The 22,683-nt window shown below is 43.3% G+C and overlaps 1 long non-coding RNA gene across 2 annotated transcripts in view; it reads right to left on the bottom strand.

The window, feature by feature from the left end:
- Positions 1–22,683, bottom strand: part of LOC117361475 — a 176,017-nt gene that overhangs the window by 124,883 nt on the left and 28,451 nt on the right. For both annotated transcript variants that reach the window (XR_004539665.1, XR_004539666.1), the window contains exon 2: positions 954–1,113. This is a non-coding gene — a long non-coding RNA (uncharacterized LOC117361475). The remainder of the gene's footprint in view (positions 1–953; positions 1,114–22,683) is intronic.

The following is a 22,683-nucleotide window of genomic DNA, read 5'->3' as shown; positions in this document are numbered from 1 at the left end:
GATGACACCCAGATCTTTTTCTTGAGCGATGACCCCCGAGGTGGACCCTAGCATCCAGGTAACTATGATTTGGATTATTCTTCCCAATGTGCGTCACTTTGCATTTGTCCACATTAAATTTCATCTGCCATTTGGACGCCCAGTCTTCCAATTTCAAAAAGTCTTCCTGCAGTTTTTCACAGTCTGCATGTGTTTTAACAACTTTGAACAGTTTACTGGCATGCATAATTTTGCATTCTAAGTGTGAAAATGTGCATGCGAGATTACAGAGTGAGGATTTTAGTGTACTTTAAATTGCTTTTTCATGTGATAACCTATGAATTACCCAGTGCTATGATTATCATTGTAAATGAAAAAGCTCTAAAATGTGGCAATTTTTTAATTAATTAATGAAATAAACTGAATGAAGTTCAAAAGTGAGGAAAAGAAGTTCAAACAAACTAAAAATAGCAGAATTTTTTGTCTTGTACACATTCCTCTATTTCAGTGTGTTTTAATTTGACTGTAAGTGCCTTGACCTATCTTCAATAGGTATAAAAAGGGTTTACTCTGCAATTTCAACACATATAACATGAAGGAATGGCCTTTTGTAGTACTGAATTTCAGAGACCTGTGTTTATTAATAACCCCCCTCCCTTTTACCAGCCGTGGCGATATTAGCTCTGAAACTCATTGGAATTCTATGAGCATCAGATCTAATACCACCACGGCCGGTGATAAAAAAAAGTCTAACTCAGCTTCATAAAAAGAGGAGGGGGGAGGGGTTAAAACAAAACAAATGAGGTTCATGTAAATCTAAAACTGTACACAATATTCAGATAAAAATAGATTACAGCAGCTTAGCCTGGACTTTTGTCCATTTTTTCCCGAGTTGGTTCTGTCTTAGTTAGAACTGAAACATAGATTTTGTTGTGACATTTAAACATAAATTCAGCCCTTTTCTCATTACTCACTTTTATCCAGTAATGTCAGATCAAAACCAGACTTCAAATGTGGGTCACTCAGATAAGCAGAACTTGATTCATCTTGTATATTGCATATGAACCGCACATATCTTATTTCATTCCCATCAAATATTTGATCGTGAGTCTTGGAACATATCCATTTCTACTCCTGATGTTAGAGTAATGTAAAAATAAAATTGTAATTATTATTATTCTTTGTAAAGCATGCATCATATGCACACAGCTATTCAGAGACTGTGGAATAGCAATAATGAAAGCCATTAGCCGTTTCACCAATAGATATGAGCTCTTTGATTATTGCTCATCCTCTGTGGGTAAACTAAATTTGCATTTTTGACATGTCCATTAATTATTTTTACCCACAAGGTTTAGAAGTCATTTCCAGAATGAGGCTAGGTCAGAGGAGACAAGTATACGAGAAGTTTTGATAATCAAACTATTACTTTTTTTTTTTTTTTGGGGGGGGGGGGGCAACAATCAAAGAAAAACTGCCCAACTAGTTGTACTCTAGTTATAAAGGTAAACCCTTTATCGTTGGGAAGTCTATTACTTAGGGCTCCTTTTACTAAGGTGCGCTAGCGGTTTTAGCACGCGCTTAACACGTGCTATATTGCCATGCGCGCTACACACTAATGCCTCCATAAAGCTGGCATTAGTATTTTCGTGTAGCACGGTGCTTAGCACACGCTAATATTTAGCATGCGCTAAAAACACTAGCGCACTTTAGTAAAAGGAGCCCTTAATTTTAGTCAACAATCCCTACTCATTGGAGTTTACTATCTAGTCAATAAGACAGGCCAGAAAAACAAAGAGAAAAAATAAATTAAAAAACAAATAAGAACGTTTAGTCTAAAAGAACAAGGTGATGGATGAGAACACTATGTAACAATTTTTTGTTGTTGATGTTTTTTCTTAATTGCCTTTGCTACAAAAATATAGAAAATAGCTATCATTCCTCTCAAACTTTGCATTTGTGACCATGACACTGATATGTTGAAAATTATCTTTTTTTGCAGAATATTCCAGATTGATTCCAAGCTGAGTAAACTTAGAGGCGTGGTAGGGTATTGCCGCACGACAAACAACTGCGGGTGCACTGTGGTGGTTGCCGTGGTAAAAAGATTTACTGCACAGCAATTGAAGCTGTAAGGCTTACAGCAGCTGTGGGTGGAGGAAGGGGTGTGTTTAGGGCACATATACCCGCATTGCACTGGCACACTGTGGTAAAAGCGCACAGCACTTACTGCCTGGTCAGTGCAAGACCTTTACCAACTGCAAAAAAGGCAGGTGGTAAGGGCTTTTCGAATGCTCTGTTACTGCAGCATTTGTGGACAGAAAGCTGCTTCTCGGCAGACTTGCCTATGAGTCACACTCTTTTGATCCATGGTAATTTCTGAATTGCCACAAGCCAAAATTGGTGGTAGGCTCCTGCTGCACTAATTTTGACCATAAGCCTTAGTAAAAGGGCCCCTTAAAGTAACCTCAAGAACTTTCTAGAATTTTCCACTGGATGGCTTTTCAAAACCCAACACTTTGTCCTAAAATCGCGTCGAGCAGGGAGGAAGTCTGCGCATACACGGATGTCACGTGATGATGTCACGCACACATATGTGTGAAATCATCGTGTGGCATATGCGCACTTCCTACCTGCCTGACATGACCAGGCAGCATGGGCGGGGCTAGGGCTGGACTGGGGACAGGATTAGTACATTACGGGAGGTGGGGGAGTATGGGTAGGCCTGAGGGCAGGGCTTGTGGTCCATATCTTCTGATTGGACAATCTGGCAACCCTAAGCATGTCAAATATTAAAGGAGAGCCGGGAAGAGCAGAGAAAGACCCGGAGAGAGCCGCAGTGGCATTAGGCAGCTGAGCAGAACACAGTCTGGTGGATTGCTGGGATTTGGAGGACTGTCAGGACACAGCTGGAGCCCGTCTTGCTCAAAGATCAGAACAGCAAACAAATCTTACATAAAACAATATGAACTTGGTTAATAAATAAGATAGACCTTAAAATGCCTTTAGATTTTAAAAAATGCAGAAAAATGATCCTTGGGATCCTGAAAATATCATTAAAAATCATGATAAAAACAAGCTCAAAAACAAATAAAAACTATATCATCTGATAGAGAATGTTCTGGGGACTCAGAATATCTAATCTATAGCTCACAAATGGCCCAGCAACATTGAAACAAATATGTTTAACATCATGATAAAAAATGTGGCATCATCACCTAATTTGCATATAATAAGACCTCATACAATCTCAAAAGCTAAAAAATAAGCTATTAAAAGCAGCAATTATGTAGAGACAAAAAAGCTAGACTTCCCAGAACATTATCAGACGATATGTTTCTTTTATCCGCGTGCGGGTGGAACGGCACGAAGCGGACGGGAAGGCACGATGCGCCCAGGGCGGTGGCCCACCGCTGGGGGGGAGGGGGCAGGCCACCCCCTCCCCTCCCCCAGCGGCAGTCGGACAGAGTGACTCGAGCGCGGCCGGCCCTGCTCGCTGAGGATGCGGGGTCAAGCCTCGGGTGGGGGTGCACGATGGTGCCGTCTGAGTCAGCGCACGTGGCCGGCCGCCGCATGGACCTGGATGGGCGCACAAGGCAGCGTGGAGTGGCCGGAGGCGGCCAGGGCTGCAGACCACCATCGGGCCTGAATCGGCACCCATGGCCGGTCGCAGCATGGACCCCAGCAGTGGAATGGGGCCGCCGCACTGTAGCGCGGCCGCTGTAGGTGCTCTCACCTGGCGAATTTGTTGATTCTTTATTTATTTGTTTTTTTGAAGAAGCTTCAATAATCAGGATTGCAAATGAAGCCGGAGGGTGGCGGTGGAGCTCTCTGGAGGTGGGTATGCCGCTTCCGTCTCCAGGTCTTGCCTTCGCCGAAAAGGGGCGACCTCCCTCCCACTCCTCGCTTATCTACCCCCCTCCCCCCGTGGTTGCCCCCCCCCTACCTTATATGGCAACGGCTTTCGGCTGATTTGCCTTCGCTCCTCCCTATGGGATTGGAGCTGATTCTTATTGCCAGTTTTCACAATAATTTTGGGTTCCCATGGGTCATTTTTTTTGCACTCTGGCATCTAAAGGCATTTTAAGGTCTATCTTATTTATAAACCAAGATTCTTATTGGTGTTTTTTTGCACATTTTTAATAGGTCTTAGTTTAGTTTTTGCTGTTCTGACCTCTGACCTCTGTTAATCATTTCAAAAGATCTTGCATCTGTAGTCAAGCATTAATGCTGCTGGTTGCTGCAAAAACATGTGCTGCCATATTTTGATCTTATGCTGGTAAAGAGGACTTTTGCTTTATTCATCTTCTATTCATACTGTTTTCTATTAGCTTTATTTTTAACATTCAGTTGTTTTCTTTTAGCTTTTAACTTGCTTGGTGAAGCAGTTATATATACCCCCTGGGTTATGTGCCCTCTTTTTATCTTTTTTTTTCATTCCAGATAGAAAGGTTCTTAACCAGGCTATCACAGCTAACTTTTTAGTATGACTAGGGGCTCCTTTTACAAAGGTGCGTTAGGGCCTTAACACGTGGAATAGCGTGCGCTAAAATGCCATCTGCGCTAGCCGCTACCGCCTCCTCTTGAGCAGGCAGTAGTTTTTCGGCTATGCTATAGCGCACACTAATCCAGTGCGTGCACTAGAAACGCTAGTGCACCTTTGTAAAAGGAGCCCTAGATGCTCGCTCCTCTATTTTTGATGACATCAGAATTAGCTGGTGAAATTTAACATTAGCTGAGCAGTCACCAGTGTTAGGGAATTACTGAGGTGACGGGTCAAAAGCGCGCAAGGACAAAGGCGCACCGACAACCCAGCGCAGACAACTGAGTGCAGGGCTTAATCATGCCGAAGAAAACCCATATTTTAAAGGGTTCTGACGGGGGGTGTGGTGGGGGAACTCCCCCACTCTACTTAATAGGGATCGGGCTGCCTCACGCTGCCATGTTGGGGGTGTGTGGGGGGTGTAACCACCCACATTATACTGAAAACTTAACTTTTTCCCTAAAAAACAGGGAAAAAGTTAAGTTTCCAGTATAATGAGGAGGGTTACAACCCCCCAAGCCCCCCAAAACACCAGCACAATCTCTATTAAGTAAAGTGTGTGGGGGGGTTCCCCACCAACACTCCCTGTCAGATCCCTTTAAAATACGGGTATTCTTTGGCGCGATTAAGTCCTGCGCTCAGTTGTCTGCGCTCGGTTGTCGGCGCGTGCTTTTGACTATGAACCATTACTGATGTAGATGGGAAGGGGGAGGGGAAAGGTTAAGGGAAAAGTTAGTGGAGAGAAAATAGGGGTTAGAGTGTATGATGTGGTAGGGTAGGTAAGGAAGTTTGTCAGGGGGAGTTGATTGGTGGAGATGGGGGGAAAATTATAATGAGGGAAGCTGGGTGGGGGATTGGTTGGAAGTTTTTGGCGGTTTTTAAAGATTTGTGGTGAAAGAGAAGGGTAGGATAGGATGGGGGTTTAGGAAATTTTCCCTCCCTCCATCCCTTGGTGTGTTTTGTGTTATTGTGTTTGTTTAAAGGGAATATTGTGGGGTTAGTGATTAGGGTGAGGATTGGGGGTTGGGGATGTCGCAGCTTATTATAACAATTAAAGAATAAGGGGGTGAGCGTAAAGTGTGCTTTGGCACAGTTGGAGCATATATAGTAAATATAAAATGATAAATGATGAAATGTGAACCTAGTAGGCGGCACTGCTGCGAGGAAAGCATGGACTGGCATTACCGTATGCCATGTTTTGGGGGTTGTGGAGAGATACATGTTAATGGGGAGCTAGGTTCGGCACCGAATAGCTACCGGTGGGGGTGAAATATTATTGGGGGTTTGTTGAGATTGAATATGAAAGTGTTCAATGTTTGGAAGGTTTTGGGGGACAGAAATAAAGCTGCTGCCAAACTAATTGATCCACAAATATCTCGATGGTGTTTTTGTTGGTATGATTGAGGATGTAAAGGTGACCAAATGTGCGAATGTTAATGTTATGAATATGCTCTAATTGTGGTTTTTATGTGCATTCTTTTTTGTGCGTATTTTACAAATTATGTAATCTGCATTTTATTTGTAGTCCCTATATTTAATTTATGCGAGTATATATGACCTGTATTGTATTTAATTTTAATTTGGTTTAAATTATGCTTTTTATTATGATGATTTTTGCATGTTTGGTTTAAACTATGGGCCCCTTCTATCAAGCTGCATTAGCTTTTATCGAGACTTATATGATAGAGACTTATAAGATCATGAAGGGCATAGAGAAAGTGGAGAGGGACAGAAAGAGAGAGAGAAAGGGAGAAAGACAGAAATAGAGAGAGAGAGAAAGAGAGAGATAGTGGAAGATTGGAGAAGCTGGGGCTCTTTTCCCTGGAGAAGCGGAAGCTTAGAGGGGACATGATAGAGACTTACAAGTTCATGAAGGGCATAGAGAGAGTAGAGAGGGACAGATTCTTCAAACTTTCAAATAATAAAAGAACAAGAGGGCATTCGGAAAAGTAGAAAGGGGACAGATTCAAAACGAATGCTAGGAAGTTCTTCTTTACCCAACGTGTGGTGGACACCTGGAATGCGCTTCCAGAGAGCGTAATAGGGCAGAGTACGGTACTGGGGTTCAAGAAGGGATTGGACAATTTCCTGCTGGAAAAGGGGATAGAGCAGGAATCTCGGGGTCCCTCCTTGGGGGCCGCGGTCCAGTCGGGTTTTCAAGATTTCCCCAATAAATATGGAGGTCCTGGAAGCCCGACTGGATTGCGGCCCTCAGGGAGGGACTTTGAGACCCCTGAGATAGAGGATTACTGCACAGGTCCTGGACCTGTTGGGCCGCCGCGTGAGCGGACTGCTGGGCACGATGGACCTCGGGTCTGACCCAGCGGAGGCACTTCTTATGTTCTTATGTTCTTAACTAGTGTGGTAAATGCCCCAGTGCTCAAAGAATCCCTATGATCATTGGAGCACTTACTTCACCAGCTTGTGCTACAAACCTCTAGTGATGCTTGATAAAAGGGGGGTATGTTTTTCTATTATGATAATTTAAATATGTTTATTCTGTTAAGGCTTCTTTTGCAAAGCCATAGTAGAGGTTTCTAGGGGGCTGGTGAGGCAAATGCTCTGATGCTTCTAGGGATTCTAGGAGTGTTGGAACATTTACCTCACCAGCCTAGAAATCTCTACCACAGGTTTGTAAAAGCCAGAGTTATGTTTTATAATTCTACTAATCCCTGATGCAGCTCTGTGTCAGGTTTTTATGTGTCTTTTATGTTTTCACCTTCAAAAGCTAATCATAAACTTCATTAAGTTAGCCCAATTAAAACATTTTTTTGTTTTATTTCTACATACTAACATGTCTGCAAAATAAATTGGTTTCTATAGTTTGGCTGAGTGGCTATTTTTGACCACCATTTTGGATTTTACAGCCCACCTGTTGTTTTCTATTGATCCACTTGTTACACCCATGGAAATATGCATGGAAAATTGCAAAATATTACTAAATGTTTCCTAAATAATAAAAAAACATTTCAACCAGTAATATTCAAGTGTGAATTCTAATATGTGAAGAATTTCAATTTTTATGAGGACAAATGTTATAAATCTTCCATCAGCTGATGTTTACATTACATATTGATTGACTTAAAGAGTTTTTGTTTTATCTTATTATCATTGACTGTCAAAGTTATTAACAGCATACCTCATATTAATAGAATAATTTTTTGGTGACTTAGACTAACATATAAAGAATTATTAAGAACTAGTTTCTTCTATTTCCAACAATTTGGATCAAGATAATTTTATTTACATTATACTAACCTTTATCTTCTCCTGACAAAACTACATATCTAAAGAAATAAAAATCAAAACATTTACTACAAAGCTTTGGACTGACAAGCCTCTGTTAGCCCGTTCAGAAAATCTAATGACTCAAACCCTGCATGACACTATGGCACACAGCGATAACACCATTATGTTTTATCCTATCATTTCCCAAATTATTCTTCATTCCAATTTCCCTCAGGGGGTAATGAGTCTTGCCTGAAAAATACTGGGAAAAAACCCCAGCAGTAGCAAATAGACTAGTCTGAAGCAGTTTGGAATTTTATCCATCACAAATAGATGCACCATGGTGAAAAATAAACGCCTTGAAGTACAGAGATTATTGTGTCACGTTAACATTTAATACCATAATTCACCATGCAGCACACAAATAACACACTCCAGGACTTTGCATAGGATTAACATTGTGGCACAAAATGATAACGGTTGACACTTTTTTTAAAAAAATTCTCATATTTGTCATTTTTAAATAGAATGTCAAAGTTAAAGCAAGTTACTAAAATGGCATCAAGAGCAAAGATTACATCCAGCAAACTGCTGAAAAATTGGTTCATTTCTATTATCACCAAGAAACCAGTTGAGAACATGATAATCACTTGCATGATTTGCTGGTCTATTAAAATGATAGGCAGAACCCCCGAGGATGAAGGAGATAAAGAGACAAAGATTAATGACAAAGAAGAGAATTAACGTTCTGTCTTGATACAGGTCTACTGTGTACAGTATCACAAATGAAATGAATTCCTTTATTCAATAACATTTCCCAATGTCATGGGATATTTAATATTTAGTTATATTTGTATTTTATCAACTGTAGCTTATATAGAACAAATATGCTAAATGTATTTTCTAATGGACACAAATGTGATAATTTTTTTAAAAATAGCCATGTAAATAATATACATGAGAGGGAGCCAGCAAGTTTTCATTCAAAAGTATGCATGTAAAGTATTTTTTCTGCTTTGAAATTACCCCAATTTCTGCGCTGACACCTATATAGTCCCATCTGACACGATCTTCCACCTCCAACGCTGCCCATCTGCTACTGCCCTGATGGGTGGTACACATTAGTCTGACATCGTCACTCAAACCTATCCACCATGGGAGGCCAGCTGGTAGTGAAACTATTGATGACATAACTATTTTACCAGCTTTGTCGACAGTTGTATTGTAGCCAATGTACCAATATCCTTTGTAATAAAATCCTAATTTGCTTTGTTTCAACTTACATTATTTGACAGTTTTAATAACCTGTACTATCCCAAAGCACTGAAATCTTTTAGCCTTTAACATGAGCAACACAATTGATTGATTCAGGGTTCCCATCTGAACAGCTCCACTGAAAGATAATTCATACCAGTAATACAAGCTTAGTGATATGAATGGGGAGGCTAATGAGCTGCAAATTATATAAGCCTTGTAAAGATAGTGGGCTCTTTTATCTGTGTGAGTACATATTGCACTGGGCCTTGTGCTATTCCTTCTGTTCATGATTTTGGCACCACAGTAGGTCAATGTGCTAGCTTTCCAGATTTGGTTTCTGGGATTCAAATTTTCATTCCCAAACTGAAAAAAAAAATAATATGTTTTTTTTTTCCTTGATTCCTATCAAATTCTGGGCATAATTTGCTAATGAGCTTCTATAATTCTGTTTGTGTGGGATCCTCCTAGTTTAATAGGACACAATAAGGAGGCTAAACCCTTCTTTCCATGTTAGGCTCACACTGCTCAGTACTGCCTTACTATAAGTCTGATTCTTGTGCTAGTGAAGAGTGAAGAGAGAAAAAACAAGGTTGGCCAATATTAGCTAACATAGGAATGAGTTTCATGTCAGTTTGGAAAACAGAGGCTAGTCATCTAAAGAGAATTATTATTTTCAATTCATTAGTGGTATTTTCACATTCTTTCCTAGTAGAGAATGACATGGGAACAAATTTTTCCCCGTACCCGTGGGAACTCATTTTCCCGTCCCGTCCCGGCTAGTTCTTTTCCTATCCCTGCCCTATTCCTGCAAGCTCTGTCCACATCTGCACAAGCCTCAAACACTTTAAAATCTTAAGTAACAACATTCTAGAGCTCAGATTGTGATGTCATAATGCCTCATTCCACCAATGCCTAAGCTCTGTCCTCATCTGCACAAGCCTCAAGCACTTTAAAATCATAAGTAGCAAAATTCTAGAGCTCAGATTGTGATGTCATAATGCCTCATTCCACCAATGCCTAAGCTCCGTCCTCATCTGCACAAGCTTCAAACACTTTAAAATCACAAGTAGCAATATTCTAGAGCTCAGATTGTGATGTCATAGTGCCTCATTCCGTCCTCATCTGCATAAGCCTCAAACACTTTAAAATCATAAGTGTTCAAGGCTTATGCAGTTAAAGCAGAGCTTACAGGAATGGGGCAGGGAAAAGGACAGTGACAAAACTCGCGGGAATGGGATGGGGAAATTGAGTTGCTGTGGAGACAAGGAAAATTTTGACCCTGTGTCATTCTCTATTTCCTAGTTGTGAATTTTGGGGTAGGGTATAAATTGAATTGTTGATGGGATAGATTGTGAGGTTGGGTCCTCAACACAATTTAAGGAATTTGTGAAATCCCAGCTCCCCAGGATTCAGCCTAAATATAGTCACATGTTATTTCAAAGAAGATTTTGAGAGACCCATCATTCTATGGTCATTCTACAAATGGTATCATTGATCATTTGGTACCTGGACAGCCTGGTTGACAGTGTGGATTAGGGATACAGACCATAAATGTATTACTACAGCTTTAATTTAGGTCTCGTAGACCTCATTTCTGCTAATTGCTAATTTGTAGGTTAACATATTTAGTTGATTTAGCACACAGTAAAAGTTTTAAGATGTAGAAATACACATTAACATATCCACATCCCTCTGATAAATAAAATAAACTATAACATGTTTGTTGATCCTGAAATCTACATAGTCAAGTGGTAATCCCAAGATTTTGCTCAAAGTTGTTCATTAATGCATGACAAAAAACAGCTTTTTTAAAATATGATACCTGGCGTAGCAACCTGTTAATGTATGCTGTTTATCCAAATCATCTGAAAGCAATGAAAGCAAATGAAAGCAATTAATTCTCCTCTTGAGCTATTTATTTATTTATATACTGTTCATATATATCCTAAGGGGATCCTAATCAGTTTACATTGAACAGTTGGTTGTTTATAGGGTTACATAGCACATGAGATGTCAAAATATTTTTTATTACTCTCTGGGTGAAAAATATATTGATATTTCTCTAGTGCACATTGTAGCTGCAAGTTATTACTTAACCTCTTAGACTGTTTTATCAACAGCTGTTCTTATAATTCTTCATGTAATGACTTTGGCTACTTCAGCTTTTTCAGAATATGGCTAAGGTCAAATTTAATATTTCCTTCCGATATCTGTTAATATATGTCATAGGCGAAGGAATAGGGGAGGCCACAGGGCCATTGCCTCCCCAAAAATTAGCAACCGGAAGTATGGCTCTCCCGACTCCTCCAACTACCACCTCCTGACCACTGCAATTTAACATCTTTGGGCAGCCGGCGGCACTATGAAGCGAGCCTCCCGCTGTTGGCCAGCCTTGGAAGTGTTCTTTCTGCAGCATCCTGCCTACGCGGGAAGAGGAAGTGCTGCAGAAAGAATACTTCTGGGGCAGGTTGACAGCCATTGAAATATGCCAGTTTTGAGAATTTACATCTGCTGTCTATCCCCCCCACCTCCCTTTTACAAAGCTGTGATAGCAGTTTGTAGCACAGGCTGGCATGCTGAATGTTTTATGTTGCTTCCAACACTCATAGAGTTCCATGAAGAAAAGCATTTGTTTCTATTTCTCTGGGGTTGTACTGCATGCAGAGTATTACATCTTAGGGTTTTGTTTGTATATATTAGAACTTTTAGTCAATGTGAAAAATTGACAATAAACCCCCTCCTCAAAATCTTCTATGCTGCCCCTGACCAGGCAAAAAGTTTTCAACATTATAGACCTACATTTCCTTCCATACATTATAGTGTTTCCATCTATGCATTGTGAAGGAATAGTTCTGGTCTCATTAATATCTATTTTAATACATTTCAGTATAATTTGCCGTCTGTACCATACTTGTTAATACCTGTCCTGGAGGCCTCTGAGCATTTGGAGCACAATGGCTTGTTTGTACATGTGGTCAAGCAAACCAGGAGAAGGATCTGCACATTCCAAATAGAAATGAACAAACCACAGTGGAGATACGTAGTGATGTTGGTGTGCAATTTATTCATGATTTATTATAATAAATCAATTGTTCATTTGTTTGTACATGTGCCATGAACCGCACACTTACTCTTGAAGTAGCTTTGTCCCTCTTTTACTAAGTTGTGGTAGAGGTTTTTGCCACGGCCTGAGGCATTAAATGCTCTGAAGCTTCTCTAATGTTCATAGGAATTCTATGAGCTTTGGAGCAGTGGCGGAGCATTTAGTGCTCCGGGCCTCAGTAGAAACCTCTATTGTGGCTTAGCAAAAGAGGAGGTTGGTGTCTTAGAGGATCTCTGTCTGAAAAGGCTTGCATCTTTTTCAGATAATATGTATGCATTGTAAAAATACACTGTCTTTCTTCCAATATCTACACTTTTCCCTCCGTATTCACGTTTCAGCATTTGTGGTTTTGATTATTCACGTTTTTTAGCTTGCTGGGTCCTCCCCCCCCCCCCAATTATGTCAGCTTGTGTAGAGAACTCTCCTTCAGGAACCGAACAGGCCAGATCTCCCACCATGTTATTTGCGGTTTCACGATATTCAAGATGGTTTTTAATAGAAAACAGCGAATAACATATGAAAAAGTTACTCGCGGGTCTGTTAATCCCCTATCACAGTGAATATGGAGGGAAAAGTGTACATATTTCTAGAGCTCATTTGGCAATAAAATTATTGTTCATACCCATCAGATCAAGTTAAACATACAAGTAATATAGGCATTCAGTGGAATTAGCCAAAATTAAACTACTGGACAAAAAAAGGCAACACAAAATTTGGAGTATGATTTTAATACCTTTGCAAATTTCAGTATTTCAAAGTTAGATGAATAAAAATCAGTTAAGCTCTATTATATTTGCTATCTACCCACAGAGAGAGACACACACAGAAATATTGGTACATTACCTTTTGCACTTGTGATCCAGTACCAATTTTAGCTAAAGCAACGATCGCTTGCAGCTTTATAACTTCAATATCAATACCGAGATTTGTTTTGTAATCTAGTAAACTGCTGCTGAAATATATTTCTAGCTAAAGAATAGAAGCTTTTTTTTTTTTTTTTTTTTACATTTTTGACTGGATATAAGTTTATTTTAAAATATTGGTTTCTATTCTAATCCAGGTCTGAATGAGGATATTAAAAAAAATAGATTTCTCTGGGTTTTGAAGCTCAAATACATGATTTGTTTTCAGATTTACATGATGCTACCTGAAGCCTTAGAATATTAATAAGGGTAGGGGATGTTTTAATGAGAACATAATTTATAAAAATTCTTGTGATAGAACTTGGATACTATAAACCCAAATAGATTTCAACAAGTGGGGTGAGCATGGAGAGACATGGATTCATGGTTGCTACATTGAGGCCCTCTTCTATCAAACTACAATAGATGTTTTTAGCTTGGGGAGCCACGCTGAATGGCCTGCGCTGCTCCCGACATTCAAAGGAACTCAATAAGTGTCGGGAACAGCACGGGCTATTCAACGGGGCTCCAGTGCTAAAAACTGCTATCGCAGTTTGATAGAAGCGGGCCTAAGAGTTTTAGAAATGTGTTAAGATGGTTTCTTATTTTATTTATAGAGGACTGCACCTTACTCAAAAAAACTGTACCTGGATATCAGAATAGATATGCTATTTGTGTGGTCTGATTCTTTGTTGGACAGTACTACACACAAATTTCACATAAGTCCTAGTCATATAAATCCTAGGACTATCTCCAGTGTGTGTGTATGTATGTATGAAAGCAAAATTAGCTAGGACTGTGGTCATTATGGGAGGCATTGGGAATTAACATGTGTAGAAGAAAAGTTAGATATCAGAATTTAGATCTGCTCCTAGACAAGACTGACACCCCACCCCCCTTTACTAAGCTTGGAGCGCTAAATGCTTGAAGCATTTAGTAATATGGGCTGCAGAAGAAACCTCTACCGTGGCTTATTAAAGGGGGAAAAGATAAATAACTACATTAGGTGCAACCATAAATTCAGAGGTCTGGAGTCCTGGGATTCCCATTGTTATTTCTGCTCACCATATACTAAAACCTTCCCTGCCAGTTAGACCCCCCTCTCATACAAAGCCCAACTTTCTGCACACAGCCTGACCCCCTCCCCCTCCAACCCCCCCCCCAAAAAAAAAACAAAAAACAAAACAGGCCAACCTCAACCAAAGATGCCAGCTCTGTGGGCACTGTGGGTGATAGTCCTTGTTGTGAATGACAGGAGATTTATTGAGCAGGAAGAGAAGACTGTAATATGAAATGTTTGTATAGGTGATTGAAATATGAACCTTTTGTGCAAATGTGGAGTTTTTTCAGACCTATGAGGTCTTTTTCTCCACTTTTTTGTTTTTATGTTTTCTCTTTTGATATTGGTCTGGCTCATTTTTATGGGATTAGGGTACTAGCTCTTTCCAAGTAGAGCCTGAACATATTTTGTTTTTGTTATTCCGGTGCTAGAACACCCCCAGTATTTTGTTATAATATATTTTATTGAATATGGAGCTGAAATTCCAATGCTGCAAGACAGCAAATGAAGGTGGGAAGGAAAGGTTTCTGTATCTGTTATTGCTCCCACCTCATGCTGTTGCTATTGGTTAGAATATTGGGGCACGAGGCGGACTGCGGCGGCGTCTCTTTTTTGCAGGTTTCTTCTTTCTTTTTGCAGGTTTAGTCAGAGGAGAGGGAGGAAGCCGGATCAGCAGAGGGGAGGAGGACAAAGCAGGCAGGCAGATCGGGGTCACGGCGAGAGTTAGCTCCGCCCACCCCCACGCGTCACAGGTCGCATCGGCCCGGGCTCCCCTTTAAGAGAAAGGGAGCCAACGGCGCCCAGCCGTTCGGCGCGCGGCGAAGGCGAGCGGCAAAGGCGCTTGCCTTAGCGAGAGCGCCTTCGCGAAGGAGCCTTGAGAAGGAGCCCAGGCAGCCCAGCAGCAAACCTAACTTTAACCTAATTAAAAAAAAAAAAAATTTCCTTCTCTCCACATTCTTCTCTCTCTACCCTTTCAGCTTCTCATTCTTCTCTCTCTCTCTCAACCCTTTCAGCTTCTCATTCTTCTCTCTCTCTCTCTACTCTTTCAGCTAGCTGCACGCCGGAAACCACTCTCAACCACCGAGGGACCATAGGAGCAAGGAGAAAGAAATGGAGGCTACAGGAACCCAGTGGAGCTACCCAGTTTACTGCGTCGAGTGTCATATGTATGACTACCTCCCATCCGGGAGGCGGGCATACATATGCAGTCGGTGTCAGGAACTGGAAAGCCTGAGGATGGAGGTCGGCAGATTGAGGATCAAGGTCCAGGAACTGGAGGGACTGGAGGGACTGCGTAACACAGAGGAGACGAGCTGGTCAACCAAGGACACAGACGAAGCAGGCCTCATTGTGGACCAGGTGAGGGACCTCGAGAGATTCATCGAGGAGGCCTATATGAAGGTGGAGGGACAGGACCAGCAGCTGCACAGATGGATGTCGGCAGACGAGACCCAGGATCCACAAGGCGACATCGGGGAAGGACCTAGCGGAGGAACCACGCAAGAGGAGGAGACCGTGACTCACCAAGACCCCGAGGGAGAGACACCGCACTACACCGAGGACACGGACCTGAGAGAGAGGAGGTTGCTGAGGACAGGGAAGTCTGCTATTGTGGTGGGAGACTCGATCTTGAGAGAGGTAGATAGTCACGTAGCTGGAGGAAGGGAGGACCGGCTAGTGACTTGTCTCCCAGGGGCCAAGACACGAGACGTCACTGATAGGATCGAGAGGATCCTGGACGGAGCAGAGACAGAGGAGACTGCGGTGATAATCCACGTCGGAACGAATGATGTGAGCCGGAGGAACTTCAGCATGGCCACACTGACTGACCAGTTCAGGGTCCTGGGACGAAAACTGAAGCGGAGTACCCGGAGGATAGCATTCTCAGAGATCCTGCCTGTACCGAGAGCAGATGCAAAGAGGCAGGCAGACCTCCAGGCTGTGAATGCATGGTTGAGGAGATGGTGCCAGGAGGAGGGCTTCCACTTTCTGAGGAACTGGACGTCTTTCTGGGGAAAGAGTAAGCTCTACCGGCGGGACGGCCTGCACCTGAGCACAGCGGGAACTAGATTACTGGCAGCCAATGTGAGGAAGGAGATCGAGAGGGCTTTAAACTGAGGAGAGGGGGAAAGCCGACAGCTGATCTGATGTTGACGCTTCGTACAACAGTATCCAGAACAGATGCTGAACGGGCTGACTGCAAGGAGGAAGTAGAGAGACCGGTGGATCTTATGATCAGACAGCGAGGGAAACAACAGGTAAAGGGAGCTTGCTGGGAGGAGACTAAGGGGCATGGAGACACAGGGGGACTGGGTGGCACGAGGGCGAAAGCTGAGGGCAATATAGGGGTGACACAAGGCGAGGGGGATCGAACAGAGGCCAGGGCCCAGGAGGGGGCTAGAAAACCCAGAGGAAAAGCGGGGAAGTGGGGTGGCGGGAATGTGGGGAAGCTGAAAGCTACGAGGGTAAAGGCTGAGGGCAAAGCAGAAGAACAGGGAACAGGAGAGGCGGCCCAGGTAAATGCAGAGGTGGAGGAAAAACGACGGGACCTGCGGTGCTTATACGCAAATGCAAGAAGCCTCATGGCCAAGATGGGTGAACTAGAGGTCGTGGCCAAGGGGGAAGACCTGGATATAATTGGAATTACAGAAACATGGTGGACAGAGGAGAATCAATGGGATGTGGCGCTGCCGGGGTACAAGCTCTACAGGAGGGACAGGACCCACAAGAAGGGGGGAGGCATAGCACTATATATAAAGGACTCTATCTACTCGGTCGGGATGGATGTGGCAACGAAGGCAGAGGGGCTGGAATCGCTATGGGTCAAATTGCCGGGAAACAAGGGTGCAGGCATAAAACTGGGGCTGTACTATCGCCCACCTGGTACGCCGGAAGGAGTCGGACAAGACTTGGAAGCTGAACTGAGACAGGAGTGCAGGACTGGAAGTGTAACAGTGATGGGGGACTTCAACTACCCGGGGATAGACTGGAGTACGGGTCACTCCAACTGCACAAGGGAAACAGGATTTGTAGAAGCTGTGAGGGACTGCTTCATGGAGCAACTGGTCAGGGAACCGACGCGAGGGAGTGCTACTCTTGACCTCATCCTGAACGGATTAGGGGGCCTGCAAGAGGGGTAGAAGTGGGAGGACCACTAGGCAACAGTGACTACAATGCGATAAGATTCACATTAGAAAGGGGGACACCCATAGTAAGGAGGACCGCAACAACTGCACTCAACTTCAGGAAAGGGAACTATGTTGCCATGAGGGAAATGGTAGGGAGGAGGCTCAGAAACATCTTTAGGATGGAGACTGTAGGAAGCGCCTGGACCCTATTCAGGGACACCCTGCAGGAAGCACAGAGAATGTACGTCCCCAGTTTCAGGAAAGGCTGCAAGAACAAGCGGTCAAAGGACCCGGTTTGGATCTCAACAGAAGTAAAGAGGGCAATAAACGACAAAAAAGTATCCTTCTGGAGATGGAAAAAGGACCCAACGGAGGAAAATCACCAGGCGCACAGGAAATGCCAAAAGGAATGCCACCGAGAGGTTAGAAAAGCAAAAGGGAAATACGAAGAGGGGCTGGCCAGGGAGGCGAAAAACTTCAAGGCATTCTTCAGTTACGTAAAGGGGAAGCGACCAGCGAGAGAGGAGGTGGGGCCGTTGGACGATGGGGATAGGAAGGGAGTGATTAAGGAGGATAAAGGGGTAGCTGAGAGGTTGAACACGTTCTTCTCGTCGGTCTTCACGAGAGAAGACACATCTAATATACCGGACTCAGAGGAGCTCATGAGTAGGGAACAGGCTGAAAAGTTGGAGCACATAGAGGTAAGTAAGGAGGATGCCCTCTTGTTCTTTTATGTTTTGAAAGTTTGAAAGTGGAGAGAGACAGATTCTTCAAACTTTCAAAACATAAAAGAACAAGAGGGCATTCGGAAAAATTAGAAGGGGATAGATTCAAAACAAATGCTAGGAAGTTTTTCTTTACTCAGCGGGTGGTGGACACCTGGAATGCGCTTCCAGAAGATGTAATAGGGCAGAGTACGGTACTGGGGTTTAAGAAAGGATTGGACAATTTCCTGTTGGAAAAGGGGATAGAGGGGTATAGATAGAGGATTATTACGCAGGTTCTGGACCTGTTGGGCCGCCGCGTGAGCGGACTGCTGGGCACGATGGACCTCAGGTCTGACCCGGCAGAGGCATTGCTTATGTGCTTATGTCCTCAAACAGATAGACAGGTTAAAATGCGGCAAATCACCGGGTCCGGACGGGATCCACCCAAGGGTTCTGAAGGAACTAAGACAAGAAATAGCGGGCACAATCCAGCATGTTTGCAACCTATCCTTGAAAACTGGAGAGGTACCAGAGGACTGGAAATTGGCGAATGTCACACCTATCTTCAAGAAGGGATTGAGGGGTGACCCCGGGAACTACAGGCCGGTGAGCCTGACTTCAATTATAGGGAAGATGGTGGAAGCTATGATCAAGGACGGCATTTGCGAGCACATCGAGAGAAATGGCCTACTGAGAACAAGCCAGCACGGATTCTGTAAGGGAAGGTCGTGCTTAACGAACCTTCTGTACTTCTTTGAGGGAATAAGCAGTCGGGTGGACAATGGGGAACCCATCGACATCATTTACTTCGATTTTTAAAAGGCTTTCGACAAGGTGCCACATGAAAGGCTGCTTAGGAAGCTGTGGAACCACGGGGTGGGAGGGGATGTGCACAGATGGATCGAGCACTGGTTGTCGGGTAGACTGCAGAGGGTCGGAGTAAAGGGCCAATATTCTGACTGGCGGGGAGTCACGAGCGGTGTGCCACAAGGATCGGTGCTGGGGCCGTTACTCTTCAACATATTTATCAATGACCTGGAAAAGGAGGCAAAGTGCGAGGTTATAAAATTTGCAGATGATACCAAACTGTGCGGCAGAGTTAGCTCCAGGGAAGAGTGTGAGGACCTGCAAAAGGACCTAGACAAGCTGGAAGACTGGGCAAACAAATGGCAAATGCGCTTTAACGTGGAAAAATGCAAGGTCATGCATATAGGGAAAAAGAACCCGTTGTTCAACTACAAATTGGGGGGGGTATTGTTGGGAGACAGCAGTCTTGAGAGAGACTTGGGTGTGCTGGTGGATGCATCACTGAAGCCATCTGCACAGTGTGCAGCAGCCTCGAAAAAAGCCAACAGGATGCTGGGCATCATAAAGAGGGGCATAACAACCAGGACGCGGGAAGTCATCATGCCATTGTATCGAGCGATGGTGCGCCCACATCTGGAATACTGCGTTCAATATTGGTCGCCGTACCTCAAGAAGGACATGGCGGTACTTGAGAGAGTCCAAAGGAGAGCAACGAAACTGGTAAGAGGGCTGGAACACTGCCCATACGCCGAGAGGTTGGATAAGCTGGGGCTCTTCTCTCTGGAAAAAAGGAGGCTCAGGGGTGATATGATAGAGACCTTCAAGATCATGAGGGGCATAGAGAGGGTGGATAGGGACAGATTCTTCAGACTGAAGGGGACAACAGGTACGAGGGGGCATTCGGAGAAACTGAAGGGAGATAGGTTCAAAACAAATGCAAGGAAGTTTTTTTTCACTCAAAGGGTCGTGGACACTTGGAATGCGCTACCGGAGGAAGTGATCAGGCAGAGTACGGTACAAGGATTCAAACAGGGACTGGACGGATTCCTGAGGGATAAAGGGATCGTGGGATACTGAGAAAACTAACCAGAAAATAAGTATAGAAACCCAACCAGGTCATGCATGTGCAAGACCGGAGGGTTAGGACTTCGATGGGAAGATAGGACTCAATAGGAAACCAAGGTGGCAAGGGGGCCCCTTCTGGTGATTTAGACAGGTCGTGACCTGTTTGGGCCGCCGCGGGAGCGGACTGCTGGGCAGGATGGACCTATGGTCTTACCTGGCGGAGGCACTGCTTATGTTCTTATGGCATGATCTCAAAAAAGTTTTGTAATGGATAGGACCTACATTATAGTCCAGTCTCTAACTGAAAGAAAAATAAAGAGGATCATTATGTTCCTTTTTTCATAAAAATAAAACAATCATCCTGCTGGATTGTAGGTGGTATGGATAGGCCAGGTGGACTGAGAAGGATATAACTATGGTCCAGATAGGCCACAGATGGGAGAGAATAGAAGTAAAGTGGGGTAGAGTAAATTAGTGGGAATGTTATAAGATTGAGAAGGAAGAGAGACTGGTGGAACATTCAGTTAGAGTTACCATATGTCTGGATTTACCCGGATATGTCCTCTTTTTAGAGAATTGTCTGGGTGTCGAGACAATTTTCTAAAACCTGGCAGTTTGCCCAGGTTTTGGATTCTTTGAGTCCAGCTTAATTTTTTTTCTTACATTCGGACAAGCAGCAGGGGTCACCCATGGGTGGAAACCACATCAATAGATCCCTGAAATGTAACATAATCTTATTTGTACTCTAACTGTAATCTATTTGTTATATCACTAACGTGCAGTCAATTTAATATCCAATTTGCAAGTTCTTCCGGAATTAATCCAGGTACCAAAAAAACAAACAAACCTCAAAACTGTTGTAACTTCACTGGAAATGTCCAGTTAGCTCTTTTGTAATCCACCTTGAACTGCAAGGTATAGGAGGAATAGAAGTCCCTAATGTAATGTAATGTAATGTAATGTAATAGTGGAACCAGCCGTTCACAGGTAGGTTGTGAGCTGATGGAGGCTCGTTTGGAGCTGGCTAAAGGTAGCAGGAATGGTCCTTTCTCTGCCTGAGCTCAGGACTGTATCTGTAGGCCAGTCATGCATGCACATGATGTCATTGCAAAGGTCAAAGCTGGTTCTTCATTGGACCTCAGATAAAGAAGATCCTGGAGTACAAGATATTTCCCACAAAGCAAACTAGGAAGGAGAAAGCGGCTTGGAACAGCTTTGTCACAGTGGTTCAGGGCTTCCTAGGCAATCACAAGGCCAGAAACTATGAGAGTTGGTTGAGACTCTGGTGAAGAATTACAGTAAAATGGATGTAGGATGTCTCTCAAAGTCTATGTCCTTGTTGCTCATCTTGAGGCATTCATAGAGAACATACTCAGAGCAGCAAGGTGAGTACTTTCACCAGGATATACTGGACTTCAAACACTGCTACCAAGGACAATATAATGAAAACATGATGGGAAAATACATCTGGGGGCTGATTGTGGAAGTGACTTACAATATATATTTGCAAATCTCAAAAAACTAATCACCTCTAAGACATGGGGAAGCTACTGCTTACCCTGGACCAGTAGCATGGATTGTTGTTATTGTTTGGGTTTTTGTCAGGAATTAGTGAGCTGGATTTACTACCATGAGGATGGGCTACTGGACTTCATTGACCATTGGTCTGACCCAAGAGGGTATTCTTATGTTCTGTGTATTGTGTGTGTGTGTGTACCCATGCAAGTGTTTGCATATTTGTATATATATATGTGTGTGTGTGTGTGGGGGGGGGGGTGTCTCTATTTTTTGTGAAGACTTCAAGATATGCCAGTATTGCAATTCTGTTGTAATGAGCCATTTTGTGACTTTCCAATCTTTCTTTGAAGAGCGATGTTGCAAAGCAATACCACCTTCAAATTGCTAGCTTACCATTATTTCTGTTTAGCAAAGTCAATTATTAAGGCAACACAACCACTTTTCTGTCATAAGAACATAAGAATTGCCGCTGCTGGGTCAGACCAGTGGTCCATCATGCCCAGCAGTCCGCTCTCGCGGTGGCCCCTAGGTCAAAGACCAGTGCCCTAACTGAGACCAGCCCTACCTGCATACGTTCCGGTTCATCAGGAACTTGTCTAACTTTGTCTTGAATCCCTGCAGGATTCAGCCTCCGGAAGAACATTCCAGTTTCCCACCACTCTCTGGGTGAAAAAGAACTTCCTTAAGTTTGTACAGAATCTATCCTCTTTTAACTTTAGAGAGTGCCCTCTCGTTCTCCCTAGGTGAACAACCTGTCTTTATCTGCTAAGTTGTTCCCTTCATTATCTTGAATATTTCGATCATGTCCCCTCTCAGTCTCCTCTTTTCAAGGGAGAAGAGGACTAGTTTCTCTAACCTCTCACAGTATGGCAATTTCTCCAGCCATTTTAGTCACTCTTCTCTGGATACTTTCGAGTAGTACCGTGTCCTTCTTCATGTACGACGACCAGTGCTGGACATAGTATTCCAGGTGGGGGGTGTACCATGGCCCGTTACAGCGGCATGATAACCTTCTCCGATCTGTTCGTGATCCCCTTCTTAATTATTCCTAGCATTCTGTTCGCCCATTTTGCCGCCGCCACGCATTGTACGGACGGCTTCATCGACTTGTCAACCAGTACTCCCAAGTCTCTTTTCTGGGGGGTCTCTTCGAGTACCGCACCAGCCATCCTGTATTCGTGTATAAGATTTCTGTTATCAATATGCATCACCTTGCACTTATCCTTGTTAAACCTCATTTGCCATGTCGCGACCCATTTCTCGAGCGTGTTTATGTCTCATTGCAGGTCTTCGCAATCCTTCTGCATCTTCACTACTCTGAATAGCTTCGTATTGTCCACAAATGTAATCACCTCGCTTGTCGTACTAATTTCCAGGTCATTTATA

Source organism: Geotrypetes seraphini, chromosome 5, assembly GCF_902459505.1.
Source record: "Geotrypetes seraphini chromosome 5, aGeoSer1.1, whole genome shotgun sequence".
NCBI lineage: Eukaryota > Metazoa > Chordata > Amphibia > Gymnophiona > Dermophiidae > Geotrypetes > Geotrypetes seraphini.
The sequence above is the reverse complement of the archived record's forward strand: the minus strand, read 5'-3'. Positions and strand labels throughout refer to the sequence as shown.